The sequence below is a fragment of the Schistocerca americana genome, unplaced genomic scaffold (assembly GCF_021461395.2).
Source record: "Schistocerca americana isolate TAMUIC-IGC-003095 unplaced genomic scaffold, iqSchAmer2.1 HiC_scaffold_17, whole genome shotgun sequence".
Classification (NCBI taxonomy): domain Eukaryota; kingdom Metazoa; phylum Arthropoda; class Insecta; order Orthoptera; family Acrididae; genus Schistocerca; species Schistocerca americana.
Window position 1 is genome coordinate 10,125,687 of NW_025725790.1, and position 19,587 is coordinate 10,145,273.

Below are 19,587 nucleotides of genomic sequence, written 5' to 3' on the forward strand. Positions count from 1 at the left end.
AGGACGATGTATTGAATCTCGACGCAATTTGAGAGTTCCATCGTCATTAGGAGGCTTTGAACGTTACAATTAACAATCATTTTTGCGTCGGATTCGAAAATCTAGACTTACAATAGATCGACCATAAGGTGCCCGAGGCAGCATTAGACCCTTGGAGACAAATCGGCTGGAGGACGATGTATTGAATCTCGACGCAATTTGAGTCTTCTATCGTCATTAGGAGGCCCTGAACGTTACTATTCACTATCATTTTTGCGTCAGATTCGATAATCTAAACTCACAGGAAAACGACCATAAGGTGCACGAGACAGCAATATCCCCTAGGAGACAAGTCCGCTGGAGGCCGATATATTGAATCTCGACGCAATTTGAGTGTTCCATCGTCATTAGAAGGCCCTGAACGTTACAATTAACTATCAATTTTGCGTCGGATTCGAAAATCTAGACTCACAGGAGAACGACCATAACGTGCCCGAGGCAGCAATTAGACCCTTAGAGACAAGTCGGCTGGAGGACGATGTATAGAATCTCGACGCAATTTGAGTGTTCCATCGGCATTAGGAGGCCCTGAACGTTACAATTAACTATCATTTTTGCGCCGGATTCGAAAGTCTAGACTCACAGGAGAACGACCATAAGGTGCCCGCGGCAGCAATAGACCCTTGGAGACAAGTCCGCTGGAGGCCGATATATTGAATCTCGACGCAATTTGAGTGTTCCATCGTCATTAGAAGGTCCTGAACGTTACAATTAACTATCATTTTTGCGTCGGATTCGAAAATCTAGACTCACAGGAGAACGACCATAAGGTGCCCGAGGCAGCAATAGACCCTTGGAGACATGTCGGCTGGAGGACGATGTATTGAATCTCGACGCAATTTGAGTGTTCCATCGTCATTAGGAGGCCGTGAACGTTACAATTAACTATCATTTTTGCGTCGGATTCGAAAATCTAGACTCACAGGAGAACGACCATAAGGTGCCCGAGGCAGCAATAGACCCTTGGAGACAAGTCGGCTGGAGGACGATGTATTGAATCTCGACGCAATTTGAGTGTTCCATCGTCATTAGGGGGCCCTGAACGTTACAATTAACAATCATTTTAGCGTCGGATTAGAAAATCTACTCACAGGAGAAGTTCATACGTTGCTCGAGACAGCAATATCCACTTGCAGACAAGTCCGCTGGAGGCCGATGTACTGAATCTCGACGCAATTTGAGTCTTCTATCGTCATTAGGAGGCCCTGAACGGTACTATTCACTATCATTTTTGCGTCGGATTCGAAAATCTAGACTCACAGGAAAAGGATCATATTGTGCCAGAGACAGCAATATCCCCTTGGAGACAAGTCGGCTGGAGGCCGATGTATTGAATCTCGACGCAATTTGAGTGTTTCATCGTCATTAGGAGGCCCTGAACGTTACTATTCACTATCATTTTTGCGTCGGATTCGAAAATCTAGACTCACATGAGAGCGAAGATAAGGTGCCCGAGGCAGCAACAGACCCTTGGAGACAAGTCGGCTGGAGGCCGATGTATTGTATCTCGACGCAATTTGAGTGTTCCATCGGCATTAGGAGGCCCTGAACGTTACAATTAACTATCATTTTTGCGTCGGATTCGAAAATCTAGACTCACAGGAGAACGACCATAAGGTGCCCGAGGCAGCAATAGACCCTTGGAGACAAGTCGGCTGGAGGACGATGTATTGAATCTCGACGCAATTTGAGTGTTCCATCGTCATTAGGGGGCCCTGAACGTTACAATTAACAATCATTTTAGCGTCGGATCAGAAAATCTGCTCACAGGAGAAGTTCATACGGTGCTCGAGACAGCAATATCCACTTGCAGACAAGTCCGCTGGAGGCCGATGTATTGAATCTCGACGCAATTCGAGTGTTCCATCGTCATTAGGAGGCCCTGAAACTTACAATTATCTATCAGTTTCGCGTCGGATTCGAAAATCTAGACTCACAGGAGCCGGACCACATGGAGCCAGAGGCAGCAATATCCCCTTGTAGACAAGTCGGCTGGAGGACGATGGATTGAATCTCGACGCAATTTGTGTCTTCTATCGTCATTAGGAGGCCCTGAACGTTACTATTCACTATCATTTTTGCGTCGGATTCGAAAATCAAGACTCACAGGAGAACGACCATAAGGTGCCCGAGGCAGCAATAGACCCTTGGAGACAAGTCGGCTGGAGGACGATGTATTGAATCTCGACGCAATTTGAGTGTTCCATCGTCATTACAAGCCCCTGAACGTTACAATTAACTATCATTTTTGCGTCGGATTCGAAAATCTAGACTTACAAGAGAACGACCATAAGGTGCCCGAGGCAGCATTAGACCCTTGGGGACAAATCGGCTGGAGGCCGATGTATTGAATCTCGAAGCAATTTGAGTGTTCCATCGGCATTAGGAGGCCCTGAACGTTACAATTAACTATCATTTTTGCGTCGGATTCGAAAATCTAGACTCACAGGAGAACGACCATAAGGTGCCCGAGACAGCAATATCCCCTTGGAGACAAGTCGGCTGGAGGCCGATGTATTGAATCTCGACGCAATTTGACTCTTCTATCGTCATTAGGAGGCCCTGAACGGTACTATTCACTATCATTTTTGCGTCGGATTCGAAAATCTAGACTCACAGGAGAACGACCATAAGGTGCCCGAGGCAGCAATAGACCCTTGGAGACATGTCGGCTGGAGGACGATGTATTGAATCTCGACGCAATTTGAGTGTTCCATCGTCATTAGGAGGCCCTGGACGTTACAATTAACTATCATTTTTGCGTCGGATTCGAAAATCTAGACTCACAGGAGAACGCCCATAAGGTGCCCGAGGCAGCAACAGACCCTTGGAGACAAGTCGGCTGGAGGCCGATGTATTGTATCTCGACGCAATTTGAGTGTTCCATCGGCATTAGGAGGCCCTGAACGTTACAATTAACTATCATTTTTGCGTCGGATTCGATAATCTAAACTCACAAGAGAACGACCATAAGGAGCCCGAGGCAGCAACAGACCCTTGGAGACAAGTCCGCTGGAGGCCGATGTATTGAATCTCGACGCAATTTGAGTGTTCCATCGTCATTACAAGGCCCTGAACGTTACAATTAACTAACATTTTTGCGTCGGATTCGAAAATCTAGACTCACAGGAGAACGACCAAAAGGTTCCCGAGGCAGCAATAGTCCTTTGGAGACAAGTCGGCTGGAGGCCGATGTATTGAATCTCGACGCAATTTGAGTGTTTCATCGTCATTAGGAGGCCCTGAACGTTACTATTCACTATCATTTTTGCGTCGGATCCGAAAATCTAGACTCACATGAGAGCGAACATAAGGTGCCCGAGGCAGCAACAGACCCTTGGAGACAAGTCCGCTGGAGGCCGATGTATTCAATCTCGACGCAATTTGAGTGTTCCATCGTCATTACAAGGCCCTGAACGTTACAATTAACTAACATTTTTGCGTCGGATTCGAAAATCTAGACTCACAGGAGAACGACCATAAGGTGACCGAGGAAGCAATAGACCCTTGGAGACAAGTCGGCTGGAGGCCGATGTATTGAATCTCGACGCAATTTGAGTGTTCCATCGGCATTAGGAGGCCCTGAACGTTACAATTAACTATCATTTTTGCGTCGGATTCGAAAATCTAGACTCACAGGAGAACGCCCATAAGGTGCCCGAGACAGCAATATCCCCTTGGAGAAAAGTCCGCTGGAGGCCGATGTATTGAATCTCGACGCAATTCGAGTGTTCCATCGTCATTAGGAGGCCCTGAAACTTACAATTAACTATCAGTTTCGCGTCGGATTCAAAAATCTAGACTCACAGGAGCCGGACCACATGGAGCCCGAGGCAGCAATATCCCCTTGTAGACAAGTCGGCTGGAGGACGATGGATTGAATCTCGACGCAATTTGTGTCTTCTATCGTCATTAGGAGGCCCTGAACGTTACTATTCACTATCATTTTTGCGTCGGATTCGAAAATCAAGACTCACAGGAGAACGACCATAAGGTGCCCGAGGCAGCAATAGACCCTTGGAGACAAGTCGGCTGGAGGACGATGTATTGAATCTCGACGCAATTTGAGTGTTCCATCGGCATCAGGAGGCCCTGAACGTTACAATTAACTATCATTTTTGCGTCGGATTCGATAATCTAAACTCGCAGGAGAACGACCATAAGGTGCCCGAGGCAGCAATAGACCCTTGGAGACATGTCGGGTGGAGGCCGATGTATGGATGTCGACGCAATTTGAGTGTTCCATCGTCATTACAAGCCCCTGAACGTTACAATTAACTATCATTTTTGCGTCGGATTCGAAAATCTAGACTTACAAGAGAACGACCATAAGGTGCCCGAGGCAGCATTAGACCCTTGGAGACAAATCGGCTGGAGGCCGATGTATTGAATCTCGACGCAATTTGAGTGTTCCATCGGCATTAGGAGGCCCTGAACGTTACAATTAACTATCATTTTTGCGTCGGATTCGAAAATCTAGACTCACAGGAGAACGACCATAAGGTGCCCAAGACAGCAATATCCCCTTGGAGACAAGTCGGCTGGAGGCCGATGTATTGAATCTCGACGCAATTTGACTCTTCTATCGTCATTAGGAGGCCCTGAACGGTACTATTCACTATCATTTTTGCGTCGGATCCGAAAATCTAGACTCACATGAGAGCGAACATAAGGTGCCCGAGGCAGCAACAGACCCTTGGAGACAAGTCCGCTGGAGGCCGATGTATTGAATCTCGACGCAATTTGAGTGTTCCATCGTCATTACAAGGCCCTGAACGTTACAATTAACTAACATTTTTGCGTCGGATTCGAAAATCTAGACTCACAGGAGAACGACCATAAGGTGACCGAGGCAGCAATAGACCCTTGGAGACAGGTCGGCTGGAGGCCGATGTATTGAATCTCGACGCAATTTGAGTGTTCCATCGGCATTAGGAGGCCCTGAACGTTACAATTAACTATCATTTTTGCGTCGGATTCGAAAATCTAGACTCACAGGAGAACGCCCATAAGGTGCCCGAGACAGCAATATCCCCTTGGAGAAAAGTCCGCTGGAGGCCGATGTATTGAATCTCGACGCAATTCGAGTGTTCCATCGTCATTAGGAGGCCCTGAAACTTACAATTAACTATCAGTTTCGCGTCGGATTCAAAAATCTAGACTCACAGGAGCCGGACCACATGGAGCCCGAGGCAGCAATATCCCCTTGTAGACAAGTCGGCTGGAGGACGATGGATTGAATCTCGACGCAATTTGTGTCTTCTATCGTCATTAGGAGGCCCTGAACGTTACTATTCACTATCATTTTTGCGTCGGATTCGAATATCAAGACTCACAGGAGAACGACCATAAGGTGCCCGAGGCAGCAATAGACCCTTGGAGACAAGTCGGCTGGAGGACGATGTATTGAATCTCGACGCAATTTGAGTGTTCCATCGGCATCAGGAGGCCCTGAACGTTACAATTAACTATCATTTTTGCGTCGGATTCGATAATCTAAACTCACAGGAGAACGACCATAAGGTGCCCGAGGCAGCAATAGACCCTTGGAGACATGTCGGGTGGAGGCCGATGTATGGATGTCGACGCAATTTGAGTGTTCCATCGTCATTACAAGCCCCTGAACGTTACAATTAACTATCATTTTTGCGTCGGATTCGAAAATCTAGACTTACAAGAGAACGACCATAAGGTGCCCGAGGCAGCATTAGACCCTTGGAGACAAATCGGCTGGAGGCCGATGTATTGAATCTCGACGCAATTTGAGTGTTCCATCGGCATTAGGAGGCCCTGAACGTTACAATTAACTATCATTTTTGCGTCGGATTCGAAAATCTAGACTCACTGGAGAACGACCATAAGGTGCCCAAGACAGCAATATCCCCTTGGAGACAAGTCGGCTGGAGGCCGATGTATTGAATCTCGACGCAATTTGACTCTTCTATCGTCATTAGGAGGCCCTGAACGGTACTATTCACTATCATTTTTGCGTCGGATTCGAAAATCTAGACTCACAGGAGAACGACCATAAGGTGCCCGAGGCAACAAATAGACCCTTGGAGACATGTCGGCTGGAGGACGATGTATTGAATCTCGACGCAATTTGAGTGTTCCATCGTCATTAGGAGGCCCTGAACGTTACAATTAACTATCAATTTTGCGTCGGATTCGAAAATCTAGACTCACAGGAGAACGACCATAAGGTGCCCGAGGCAGCAATAGACCCTTGGAGACAAGTCGGCTGGAGGACGATGTATTGAATCTCGACGCAAATTGAGTGTTCCATCGTCATTAGGGGGCCCTGAACGTTACAATTAACAATCATCTTAGCGTCGGATTAGAAAATCTACGCACAGGAGAAGTTCATACGGTGCACGAGACAGCAATATCCACTTGCAGACAAGTCCGCTGGAGGCCGATGTACTGAATCTCGACGCAATTTGAGTCTTCTATCGTCATTAGGTGGCCCTGAACGGTACTATTCACTATCATTTTTGCGTCGGATTCGAAAATCTAGACTCACATGAGAGCGAAGATAAGGTGCCCGAGGCAGCAACAGACCCTTGGAGACAAGTCGGCTGGAGGCCGATGTATTGCATCTCGACGCAATTTGAGTGTTCCATCGGCATTAGGAGGCCCTGAACGTTACAATTAACTATCATTTTTGCGTCGGATTCGATAATCTAAACTCACAAGAGAACGACCATAAGGTGCCCGAGGCAGCAACAGACCCTTGGAGACAAGTCCGCTGGAGGCCGATGTATTGAATCTCGACGCAATTTGAGTGTTCCATCGTCATTACAAGGCCCTGAACGTTACAATTAACTAACATTTTTGCGTCGGATTCGAAAATCTAGACTCACAGGAGAACGACCAAAAGGTGCCCGAGGCAGCAATAGTCCTTTGGAGACAAGTCGGCTGGAGGCCGATGTATTGAATCTCGACGCAATTTGACTCTTCTATCGTCATTAGGAGGCCCTGAACGGTACTATTCACTATCATTTTTGCGTCGGATCCGAAAATCTAGACTCACATGAGAGCGAACATAAGGTGCCCGAGGCAGCAACAGACCCTTGGAGACAAGTCCGCTGGAGGCCGATGTATTGAATCTCGACGCAATTTGAGTGTTCCATCGTCATTACAAGGCCCTGAACGTTACAATTAACTAACATTTTTGCGTCGGATTCGAAAATCTAGACTCACAGGAGAACGACCATAAGGTGACCGAGGCAGCAATAGACCCTTGGAGACAGGTCGGCTGGAGGCCGATGTATTGAATCTCGACGCAATTTGAGTGTTCCATCGGCATTAGGAGGCCCTGAACGTTACAATTAACTATCATTTTTGCGTCGGATTCGAAAATCTAGACTCACAGGAGAACGCCCATAAGGTGCCCGAGACAGCAATATCCCCTTGGAGAAAAGTCCGCTGGAGGCCGATGTATTGAATCTCGACGCAATTCGAGTGTTCCATCGTCATTAGGAGGCCCTGAAACTTACAATTAACTATCAGTTTCGCGTCGGATTCAAAAATCTAGACTCACAGGAGCCGGACCACATGGAGCCCGAGGCAGCAATATCCCCTTGTAGACAAGTCGGCTGGAGGACGATGGATTGAATCTCGACGCAATTTGTGTCTTCTATCGTCATTAGGAGGCCCTGAACGTTACTATTCACTATCATTTTTGCGTCGGATTCGAATATCAAGACTCACAGGAGAACGACCATAAGGTGCCCGAGGCAGCAATAGACCCTTGGAGACAAGTCGGCTGGAGGACGATGTATTGAATCTCGACGCAATTTGAGTGTTCCATCGGCATCAGGAGGCCCTGAACGTTACAATTAACTATCATTTTTGCGTCGGATTCGATAATCTAAACTCACAGGAGAACGACCATAAGGTGCCCGAGGCAGCAATAGACCCTTGGAGACATGTCGGGTGGAGGCCGATGTATGGATGTCGACGCAATTTGAGTGTTCCATCGTCATTACAAGCCCCTGAACGTTACAATTAACTATCATTTTTGCGTCGGATTCGAAAATCTAGACTTACAAGAGAACGACCATAAGGTGCCCGAGGCAGCATTAGACCCTTGGAGACAAATCGGCTGGAGGCCGATGTATTGAATCTCGACGCAATTTGAGTGTTCCATCGGCATTAGGAGGCCCTGAACGTTACAATTAACTATCATTTTTGCGTCGGATTCGAAAATCTAGACTCACTGGAGAACGACCATAAGGTGCCCAAGACAGCAATATCCCCTTGGAGACAAGTCGGCTGGAGGCCGATGTATTGAATCTCGACGCAATTTGACTCTTCTATCGTCATTAGGAGGCCCTGAACGGTACTATTCACTATCATTTTTGCGTCGGATTCGAAAATCTAGACTCACAGGAGAACGACCATAAGGTGCCCGAGGCAACAAATAGACCCTTGGAGACATGTCGGCTGGAGGACGATGTATTGAATCTCGACGCAATTTGAGTGTTCCATCGTCATTAGGAGGCCCTGAACGTTACAATTAACTATCAATTTTGCGTCGGATTCGAAAATCTAGACTCACAGGAGAACGACCATAAGGTGCCCGAGGCAGCAATAGACCCTTGGAGACAAGTCGGCTGGAGGACGATGTATTGAATCTCGACGCAAATTGAGTGTTCCATCGTCATTAGGGGGCCCTGAACGTTACAATTAACAATCATCTTAGCGTCGGATTAGAAAATCTACGCACAGGAGAAGTTCATACGGTGCACGAGACAGCAATATCCACTTGCAGACAAGTCCGCTGGAGGCCGATGTACTGAATCTCGACGCAATTTGAGTCTTCTATCGTCATTAGGTGGCCCTGAACGGTACTATTCACTATCATTTTTGCGTCGGATTCGAAAATCTAGACTCACATGAGAGCGAAGATAAGGTGCCCGAGGCAGCAACAGACCCTTGGAGACAAGTCGGCTGGAGGCCGATGTATTGCATCTCGACGCAATTTGAGTGTTCCATCGGCATTAGGAGGCCCTGAACGTTACAATTAACTATCATTTTTGCGTCGGATTCGATAATCTAAACTCACAAGAGAACGACCATAAGGTGCCCGAGGCAGCAACAGACCCTTGGAGACAAGTCCGCTGGAGGCCGATGTATTGAATCTCGACGCAATTTGAGTGTTCCATCGTCATTACAAGGCCCTGAACGTTACAATTAACTAACATTTTTGCGTCGGATTCGAAAATCTAGACTCACAGGAGAACGACCAAAAGGTGCCCGAGGCAGCAATAGTCCTTTGGAGACAAGTCGGCTGGAGGCCGATGTATTGAATCTCGACGCAATTTGAGTGTTTCATCGTCATTAGGAGGCCCTGAACGTTACTATTCACTATCATTTTTGCGACGGATCCGAAAATCTAGACTCACATGAGAGCGAACATAAGGTGCCCGAGGCAGCAACAGACCCTTGGAGACAAGTCCGCTGGAAGCCGATGTATTGAATCTCGACGCAATTTGAGTGTTCCATCGTCATTACAAGGCCCTGAACGTTACAATTAACTAACATTTTTGCGTCGGATTCGAAAATCTAGACTCACAGGAGAACGACCATAAGGTGACCGAGGCAGCAATAGACCCTTGGAGACAAGTCGGCTGGAGGCCGATGTATTGAATCTCGACGCAATTTGAGTGTTCCATCGGCATTAGGAGGCCCTGAACGTTACAATTAACTATCATTTTTGCGTCGGATTCGAAAATCTAGACTCACAGGAGAACGCCCATAAGGTGCCCGAGACAGCAATATCCCCTTGGAGAAAAGTCCGCTGGAGGCCGATGTATTGAATCTCGACGCAATTCGAGTGTTCCATCGTCATTAGGAGGCCCTGAAACTTACAATTATCTATCAGTTTCGCGTCGGATTCGAAAATCTAGACTCACAGGAGCCGGACCACATGGAGCCAGAGGCAGCAATATCCCCTTGTAGACAAGTCGGCTGGAGGACGATGGATTGAATCTCGACGCAATTTGTGTCTTCTATCGTCATTAGGAGGCCCTGAACGTTACTATTCACTATCATTTTTGCGTCGGATTCGAAAATCAAGACTCACAGGAGAACGACCATAAGGTGCCCGAGGCAGCAATAGACCCTTGGAGACAAGTCGGCTGGAGGACAATGTATTGAATCTAGACGCAATTTGAGTGTTCCATCGGCATCAGGAGGCCCTGAACGTTACAATTAACTATCATTTTTGCGTCGGATTCGATAATCTAAACTCACAGGAGAACGACCATAAGGTGCCCGAGGCAGCAATAGACCCTTGGAGACATGTCGGGTGGAGGCCGATGTATGGATGTCGACGCAATTTGAGTGTTCCATCGTCATTACAAGCCCCTGAACGTTACAATTAACTATCATTTTTGCGTCGGATTCGAAAATCTAGACTTACAAGAGAACGACCATAAGGTGCCCGAGGCAGCATTAGACCCTTGGAGACAAATCGGCTGGAGGCCGATGTATTGAATCTCGACGCAATTTGAGTGTTCCATCGGCATTAGGAGGCCCTGAACGTTACAATTAACTATCATTTTTGCGTCGGATTCGAAAATCTAGACTCACAGGAGAACGACCATAAGGTGCCCAAGACAGCAATATCCCCTTGGAGACAAGTCGGCTGGAGGCCGATGTATTGAATCTCGACGCAATTTGACTCTTCTATCGTCATTAGGAGGCCCTGAACGGTACTATTCACTATCATTTTTGCGTCGGATTCGAAAATCTAGTCTCACAGGAGAACGACCATAAGGTGCCCGAGGCAGCAATAGACCCTTGGAGACATGTCGGCTGGAGGACGATGTATTGAATCTCGACGCAATTTGAGTGTTCCATCGTCATTAGGAGGCCCTGAACGTTACAATTAACTATCAATTTTGCGTCGGATTCGAAAATCTAGACTCACAGGAGAACGACCATAAGGTGCCCGAGGCAGCAATAGACAATTGGAGACAAGTCGGCTGGAGGACGATGTATTGAATCTCGACGCAAATTGAGTGTTCCATCGTCATTAGGGGGCCCTCAACGTTACAATTAACAATCAATTTTGCGTCGGATTCGAAAATCTAGACTCACAGGAGAACGACCATAAGGTGCCCGAGGCAGCAATAGACAATTGGAGACAAGTCGGCTGGAGGACGATGTATTGAATCTCGACGCAAATTGAGTGTTCCATCGTCATTAGGGGGCCCTCAACGTTACAATTAACAATCATCTTAGCGTCGGATTAGAAAATCTACTCACAGGAGAAGTTCATACGGTGCTCGAGACAGCAATATCCACTTGCAGACAAGTCCGCTGGAGGCCGATGTACTGAATCTCGACGCAATTTGAGTCTTCTATCGTCATTAGGTGGCCCTGAACGGTACTATTCACTATCATTTTTGCGTCGGATTCGAAAATCTAGACTCACATGAGAGCGAAGATAAGGTGCCCGAGGCAGCAACAGACCCTTGGAGACAAGTCGGCTGGAGGCCGATGTATTGTATCTCGACGCAATTTGAGTGTTCCATCGTCATTACAAGGCCCTGAACGTTACAATTAACTAACATTTTTGCGTCGGATTCGAAAATCTAGACTCACAGGAGAACGACCATAAGGTGCCCGAGGCAGCAATAGACCCTTGGAGACATGTCGGGTGGAGGCCGATGTATTGAATGTCGACGCAATTTGAATGTTCCATCGTCATTACAAGCCCCTGAACGTTACAATTAACTATCATTTTTGCGTCGGATTCGAAAATCTAGACTTACAAAAGAACGACCATAAGGTGCCCGAGGCAGCATTAGACCCTTGGAGACAAATCGGCTGGAGGCCGATGTATTGAATCTCGACGCAATTTGAGTGTTCCATCGGCATTAGGAGGCCCTGAACGTTACAATTAACTATCATTTTTGCGTCGGATTCGAAAATCTAGACTCACAGGAGAACGACCATAAGGTGCCCGAGACAGCAATATCCCCTTGGAGACAAGTCGGCTGGAGGCCGATGTATTGAATCTCGACGCAATTTGACTCTTCTATCGTCATTAGGAGGTCCTGAACGGTACTATTCACTATCATTTTTGCGTCGGATTCGAAAATCTAGACTCACAGGAGAACGACCATAAGGTGCCCGAGGCAGCAATAGACCCTTGGAGACATGTCGGCTGGAGGACGATGTATTGAATCTCGACGCAATTTGAGTGTTCCATCGTCATTAGGAGGCCCTGAACGCTACAATTAACTATCATTTTTGCGTCGGATTCGAAAATCTAGACTCACAGGAGAACGACCATAAGGTGCCCGAGGCAGCAATAGACCCTTGGAGACAAGTCGGCTGGAGGACGATGTATTGAATCTCGACGCAAATTGAGTGTTCCATCGTCATTAGGGGGCCCTGAACGTTACAATTAACAATCATCTTAGCGTCGGATTAGAAAATCTACTCACAGGAGAAGTTCATACGGTGCTCGAGACAGCAATATCCACTGGCAGACAAGTCCGCTGGAGGCCGATGTACTGAATCTAGACGCAATTTGAGTCTTCTATCGTCATTAGGAGGCCCTGAACGGTACTATTCACTATCATTTTTGCGTCGGATTCTAAAATCTAGACTCACAGGAGAAGGATCATATGGTGCCCGAGACGGTAATACCCCCTTGGAGACAAGACGGCTGGAGGCCGATGTATTGAATCTCGACGCAATTTGAGTGTTCCATCGTCATTAGAAGGCCCTGAACGTTACAATTAACTATCATTTTTGCGTCGGATTCAAAAATCTACTCACAGGAGAAGTTCATACGGTGCTCGAGGCAGCAACAGACCCTTGGAGACAAGTCGGCTGGAGGCCGATGTATTGAATCTCGACGCAATTTGAGTGTTCCATCGTCATTACAAGGCCCTGAATGTTACAATTAAATATCATTTTTGCGTCGGATTCGTAAATCTAGACTCACAGGAAAAGGATCATATTGTGCCCGAGACAGCAATATCCCCTTGGAGACAAGTCGGCTGGAGGCCGATGTATTGAATCTCGACGCAATTTGAGTGTTTCATCGTCATTAGGAGGCCCTGAACGTTACAATTAACTATCATTTTTGCGTCGGATTCGATAATCTAAACTCACAAGAGAACGACCATAAGGTGCCCGAGGCAGCAACAGACCCTTGGAGACAAGTCCGCTGGAGGCCGATGTATTGAATCTCGACGCAATTTGAGTGTTCCATCGTCATTACAAGGCCCTGAACGTTACTATTAACTAACATTTTTGCGTCGAATTCGAAAATCTAGACTCACAGGAGAACGACCAAAAGGTGCCCGAGGCAGCAATAGTCCTTTGGAGACAAGTCGGCTGGAGGCCGATGTATTGAATCTCGACGCAATTTGAGTGTTCCATCGGCATTAGGAGGCCCTGAACGTTACAATTAACTATCATTTTTGCGTCGGATTCGATAATCTAAACTCACAGGAGAACGACCATAAGGTGCACGAGACAGCAATATCCCCTTGGAGACAAGTCCGCTGGAGGCCGATATATTGAATCTCGACGCAATTTGAGTGTTCCATCGTCATTAGAAGGCCCTGAACGTTACAATTATTTATCATTTTTGCGTCGGATTCGAAAATCTAGACTCACAGGAGAACGACCATAAGGTGCCCGAGGCAGCAATAGACCCTTGGAGACAAGTCGGCTGGAGGCCGATGTATTGAATCTCGACGCAATTTGAGTGTTCCATCGGCATTAGGAGGCCCTGAACGTTACAATTAACTATCATTTTTGCGTCGGATTCGAAAATCTAGACTCACAGGAGAACGCCCGTAAGGTGCCCGAGACAGCAATATCCCCTTGGAGAAAAGTCCGCTGGAGACCGATGTATTGAATCTCGACGCAATTCGAGTGTTCCATCGTCATTAGGAGGCCCTGAAACTTACAATTAACTATCTGTTTCGCGTCGGATTCGAAAATCTAGACTCACAGGAGCCGGACCACATGGAGCCCGAGGCAGCAATATCCCCTTGTAGACAAGTCGGCTGGAGGACGATGGATTGAATCACGACGCAATTTGAGTCTTCTATCGTCATTAGGAGGCCCTGAACGTTACTATTCACTATCATTTTTGCGTCGGATTCTAAAATCAAGACTCACAGGAGAACGACCATAAGGTGCCCGAGGCAGCAATAGACCCTTGGAGACAAGTCGGCTGGAGGACGATGTATCGAATCTCGACGCAATTTGAGTGTTCCATCGGCATCAGGAGGCCCTGAACGTTACAATTAACTATCATTTTTGCGTCGGATTCGATAATCTAAACTCACAGGAGAACGACCATAAGGTGCCCGAGGGAGCAATAGACCCTTGGAGACATGTCGGGTGGAGGCCGATGTATTGAATGTCGACGCAATTTGAGTGTTCCATCGTCATTACAAGCCCCTGAACGTTACAATTAACTATCATTTTTGCGTCGGATTCGAAAATCTAGACTTACAAGAGAACGACCATAAGGTGCCCGAGGCAGCATTAGACCCTTGGAGACAAATCGGCTGGAGGCCGATGTATTGAATCTCGACGCAATTTGAGTGTTCCATCGTCATTAGGAGGCCCTGAACGTTACAATTAACTATCATTTTTGCGTCGGATTCGAAAATCTAGACTCACAGGAGAACGACCATAAGGTGCCCGAGACAGCAATATCCCCTTGGAGACAAGTCGGCTGGAGGCCGATGTATTGAATCTCGACGCAATTTGACTCTTCCATCGTCATTAGGAGGCCCTGAACGGTACTATTCACTATCACTTTTGCGTCGGATTCGAAAATCTAGACTCACAGGAGAACGACCATAAGGTGCCCGAGGCAGCAATAGACCCTTGGAGACATGTCGGCTGGAGGACGATGTATTGAATCTCGACGCAATTTGAGTGTTCCATCGTCATTAGGAGGCCCTGAACGTTACAATTAACTATCAATTTTGCGTCGGATTCGAAAATCTAGACTCACAGGAGAACGACCATAAGGTGCCCGAGGCAGCAATAGACCCTTGGAGACAAGTCGGCTGGAGGACGATGTATTGAATCTCGACGCAAATTGAGTGTTCCATCGTCATTAGGGGGCCCTGAACGTTACAATTAACAATCATCTTAGCGTCGGATTAGAAAATCTACTCACAGGAGAAGTTCATACGGTGCTCGAGACAGCAATATCCACTTGCAGACAAGTCCGCTGGAGGCCGATGTACTGAATCTCGACGCAATTTGAGTCTTCTATCGTCATTAGGTGGCCCTGAACGGTACTATTCACTATCATTTTTGCGTCGGATTCGAAAATCTAGACTCACAGGAGAAGGATCATATGGTGCCCGAGACGGTAATACCCCCTTGGAGACAAGACGGCTGGAGGCCGATGTATTGAATCTCGACGCAATTTGAGTGTTCCATCGTCATTAGAAGGCCCTGAACGTTACAATTAACTATCATTTTTGCGTCGGATTCAAAAATCTACTCACAGGAGAAGTTCATACGGTGCTCGAGGCAGCAACAGACCCTTGGAGACAAGTCGGCTGGAGGCCGATGTATTGAATCTCGACGCAATTTGAGTGTTCCATCGTCATTACAAGGCCCTGAATGTTACAATTAAATATCATTTTTGCGTCGGATTCGAAAATCTAGACTCACAGGAAAATGATCATATTGTGCCGGAGACAGCAATATCCCCTTGGAGACAAGTCGGCTGGAGGCCGATGTATTGAATCTCGACGCAATTTGAGTGTTTCATCGTCATTAGGAGCCCCTGAACGTTACTATTCACTATCATTTTTGCGTCGGATCCGAAAATCTAGACTCACATGAGAGCGAACATAAGGTGCCCGAGGCAGCAACAGACCCTTGGAGACAAGTCCGCTGGAGGCCGATGTATTGAATCTCGACGCAATTTGAGTGTTCCATCGTCATTACAAGGCCCTGAACGTTACAATTACCTAACATTTTTGCGTCGGATTCGAAAATCTAGACTCACAGGAGAACGACCATAAGGTGACCGAGGCAGCAATAGACCCTTGGAGACAAGTCGGCTGGAGGCCGATGTATTGAATCTTGACGCAATTTGAGTGTTCAATCGGCATTAGGAGGCCCTGAACGTTACAATTAACTATCATTTTTGCGTTGGATTCGAAAATCTAGACTCACAGGAGAACGCCCGGGGCCCATAAGGTGCCCGAGACAGCAATATCCCCTTGGAGAAAAGTCCGCTGGAGGCCGATGTATTGAATCTCGACGCAATTCGAGTGTTCCATCGTCATTAGGAGGCCCTGAAACTTACAATTATCTATCAGTTTCGCGTCGGATTCGAAAATCTAGACTCACAGGAGCCGGACCACATGGAGCCAGAGGCAGCAATATCCCCTTGTAGACAAGTCGGCTGGAGGACGATGGATTGAATCTCGACGCAATTTGAGTCTTCTATCGTCATTAGGAGGCCCTGAACGTTACTATTCACTATCATTTTTGCGTCGGATTCGAAAATCAAGACTCACAGGAGAACGACCATAAGGTGCCCGAGGCAGCAATAGACCCTTGGAGACAAGTCGGCTGGAGGACGATGGATTGAATCTCGACGCAATTTGAGTCTTCTATCGTCATTAGGAGGCCCTGAACGTTACTATTCACTATCATTTTTGCGTCGGATTCGAAAATCTAGACTTACAAGAGAACGACCATAAGGTGCCCGAGGCAGCATTAGACCCATGGAGACAAATCGGCTGGAGGCCGATGTATTGAATCTCGACGCAATTTGAGTGTTCCATCGGCATTAGGAGGCCCTGAACGTTACAATTAACTATCATTTTTGCGTCGGATTCAAAAATCTACTCACAGGAGAAGTTCATACGGTGCTCGAGGCAGCAACAGACCCTTGGAGACAAGTCGGCTGGAGGCCGATGTATTGAATCTCGACGCAATTTGAGTGTTCCATCGTCATTACAAGGCCCTGAATGTTACAATTAAATATCATTTTTGCGTCGGATTCGAAAATCTAGACTCACAGGAAAAGGATCATATTGTGCCCGAGACAGCAATATCCCCTTGGAGACAAGTCGGCTGGAGGCCGATGTATTGAATCTCGACGCAATTTGAGTGTTTCATCGTCATTAGGAGGCCCTGAACGTTACTATTCACTATCATTTTTGCGTCGGATTCGAAAATCTAGACTCACATGAGAGCGAAGATAAGGTGCCCGAGGCAGCAACAGACCCTTGGAGACAAGTCCGCTGGAGGCCGCTGTATTGAATCTCGACGCAATTTGAGTGTTCCATCGTCATTACAAGGCCCTGAACGTTACAATTAACTAACATTTTTGCGTCGGATTCGTAAATCTAGACTCACAGGAGAACGACCAAAAGGTGCCCGAGGCAGCAATAGTCCTTTGGAGACAAGTCGGCTGGAGGCCGATGTATTGAATCTCGACGCAATTTGAGTGTTCCATCGGCATTGGGAGGCCCTGAACGTTACAATTAACTATCATTTTTGCGTCGGATTCGATAATCTAAACTCACAGGAGAACGACCATAAGGTGCACGAGACAGCAATATCCCCTTGGAGACAAGTCCGCTGGAGGCCGATATATTGAATCTCGACGCAATTTGAGTGTTCCATCGTCATTAGAAGGCCCTGAACGTTACAATTATTTATCATTTTTGCGTCGGATTCGAAAATCTAGACTCACAGGAGAACGACCATAAGGTGCCCGAGGCAGCAATAGACCCTTGGAGACAAGTCGGCTGGATCCCGATGTATTGAATCTCGACGCAATTTGAGTGTTCCATCGGCATTAGGAGGCCCTGAACGTTACAATTAACTATCATTTTTGCGTCGGATTCGAAAATCTAGACTCACAGGAGAACGACCATAAGGTGCCCGAGACAGCAATATCCCCTTGGAGAAAAGTCCGCTGGAGGCCGATGTATTGAATCTCGACGCAATTCGAGTGTTCCATCGTCATTAGGAGGCCCTGAACCTTACGATTAACTATCAGTTTCGCGTCGGATTCGAAAATCTAGACTCACAGGAGACGGACCACATGGAGCCCGAGGCAGCAATATCCCCTTGTAGACAAGTCGGCTGGAGGAAGTTGTATTGACTCGCGACGCAATTTGAGTGTTCCATCGTCATTACGAGGCTCTGAGCATTACATTTAACTATCAGTTTTGCGTCGGATTCTAAAATCTAGACTCACAGGAGAACGACCATACCGTGCCCGAGGCAGCAATAGACCCTTGGGGACAAGTCGGCTGGAGGACGATGTATTCAATCTCGACGCAATTTGAGTGTTCCATCGGCATCAGGAGGCCCTGAACGTTACAATTAACTATCATTTTTGCGTCGGATTCGTTAATCTAAACTCACAGGAGAACGACCATAAGGTGCCCGAGGCAGCAATAGACCCTTGGAGACATGTCGGGTGGAGGCCGATGTATTGAATGTCGACGCAATTTGAGTGTTCCATCGTCATTACAAGCCCCTGAACGGTACTATTCACTATCATTTTTGCGTCGGATTCGAAAATCTAGACTCACAGGAGAAGGATCATATGGTGCCCGAGACGGTAATACCCCCTTGGAGACAAGACGGCTGGAGGCCGATGTATTGAATCTCGACGCAATTTGAGTGTTCCATCGTCATTAGAAGGCCCTGAACGCTACAATTAACTATCATTTTTGCGTCGGATTCAAAAATCTACTCACAGGAGAAGTTCATACGGTGCTCGAGGCAGCAACAGACCCTTGGAGACAAGTCGGCTGGAGGCCGATGTATTGAATCTCGACGCAATTTGAGTGTTCCATCGTCATTACAAGGCCCTGAACATTACAATTAAATATCATTTTTGCGTCGGATTCGAAAATCTAGACTCACAGGAAAAGGATCATATTGTGCCCGAGACAGCAATATCCCCTTGGAGACAAGTCGGCTGGAGGCCGATGTATTGAATCTCGACGCAATTTGAGTGTTTCATCGTCATTAGGAGGCCCTGAACGTCACTATTCACTATCATTTTTGCGTCGGATTCGAAAATCTAGACTCACATGAGAGCGAAGATAAGGTGCCCGAGGCAGCAACAGACCCTTGGAGACAAGTCGGCTGGAGGCCGATGTATTGTATCTCGACGCAATTTGAGTGTTCCATCGGCATTAGGAGGCCCTGAACGTTGCAATTAACTATCATTTTTGCGTCGGATTCGATAATCTAAACTCACAAGAGAACGACCATAAGGTGCCCGAGGCAGCAACAGACCCTTGGAGACAAGTCCGCTGGAGGCCGATGTATTGAATCTCGACGCAATTTGAGTGTTCCATCGTCATTACAAGGCCCTGAACGTTACAATTAACTAACATTTTTGCGTCGGATTCGAAAATCTAGACTCACAGGAGAACGACCAAAAGGTGCCCGAGGCAGCAATAGTCCTTTGGAGACAAGTCGGCTGGAGGCCGATGTATTGAATCTCGACGCAATTTGAGTGTTCCATCGGCATTAGGAGGCCCTGAACGT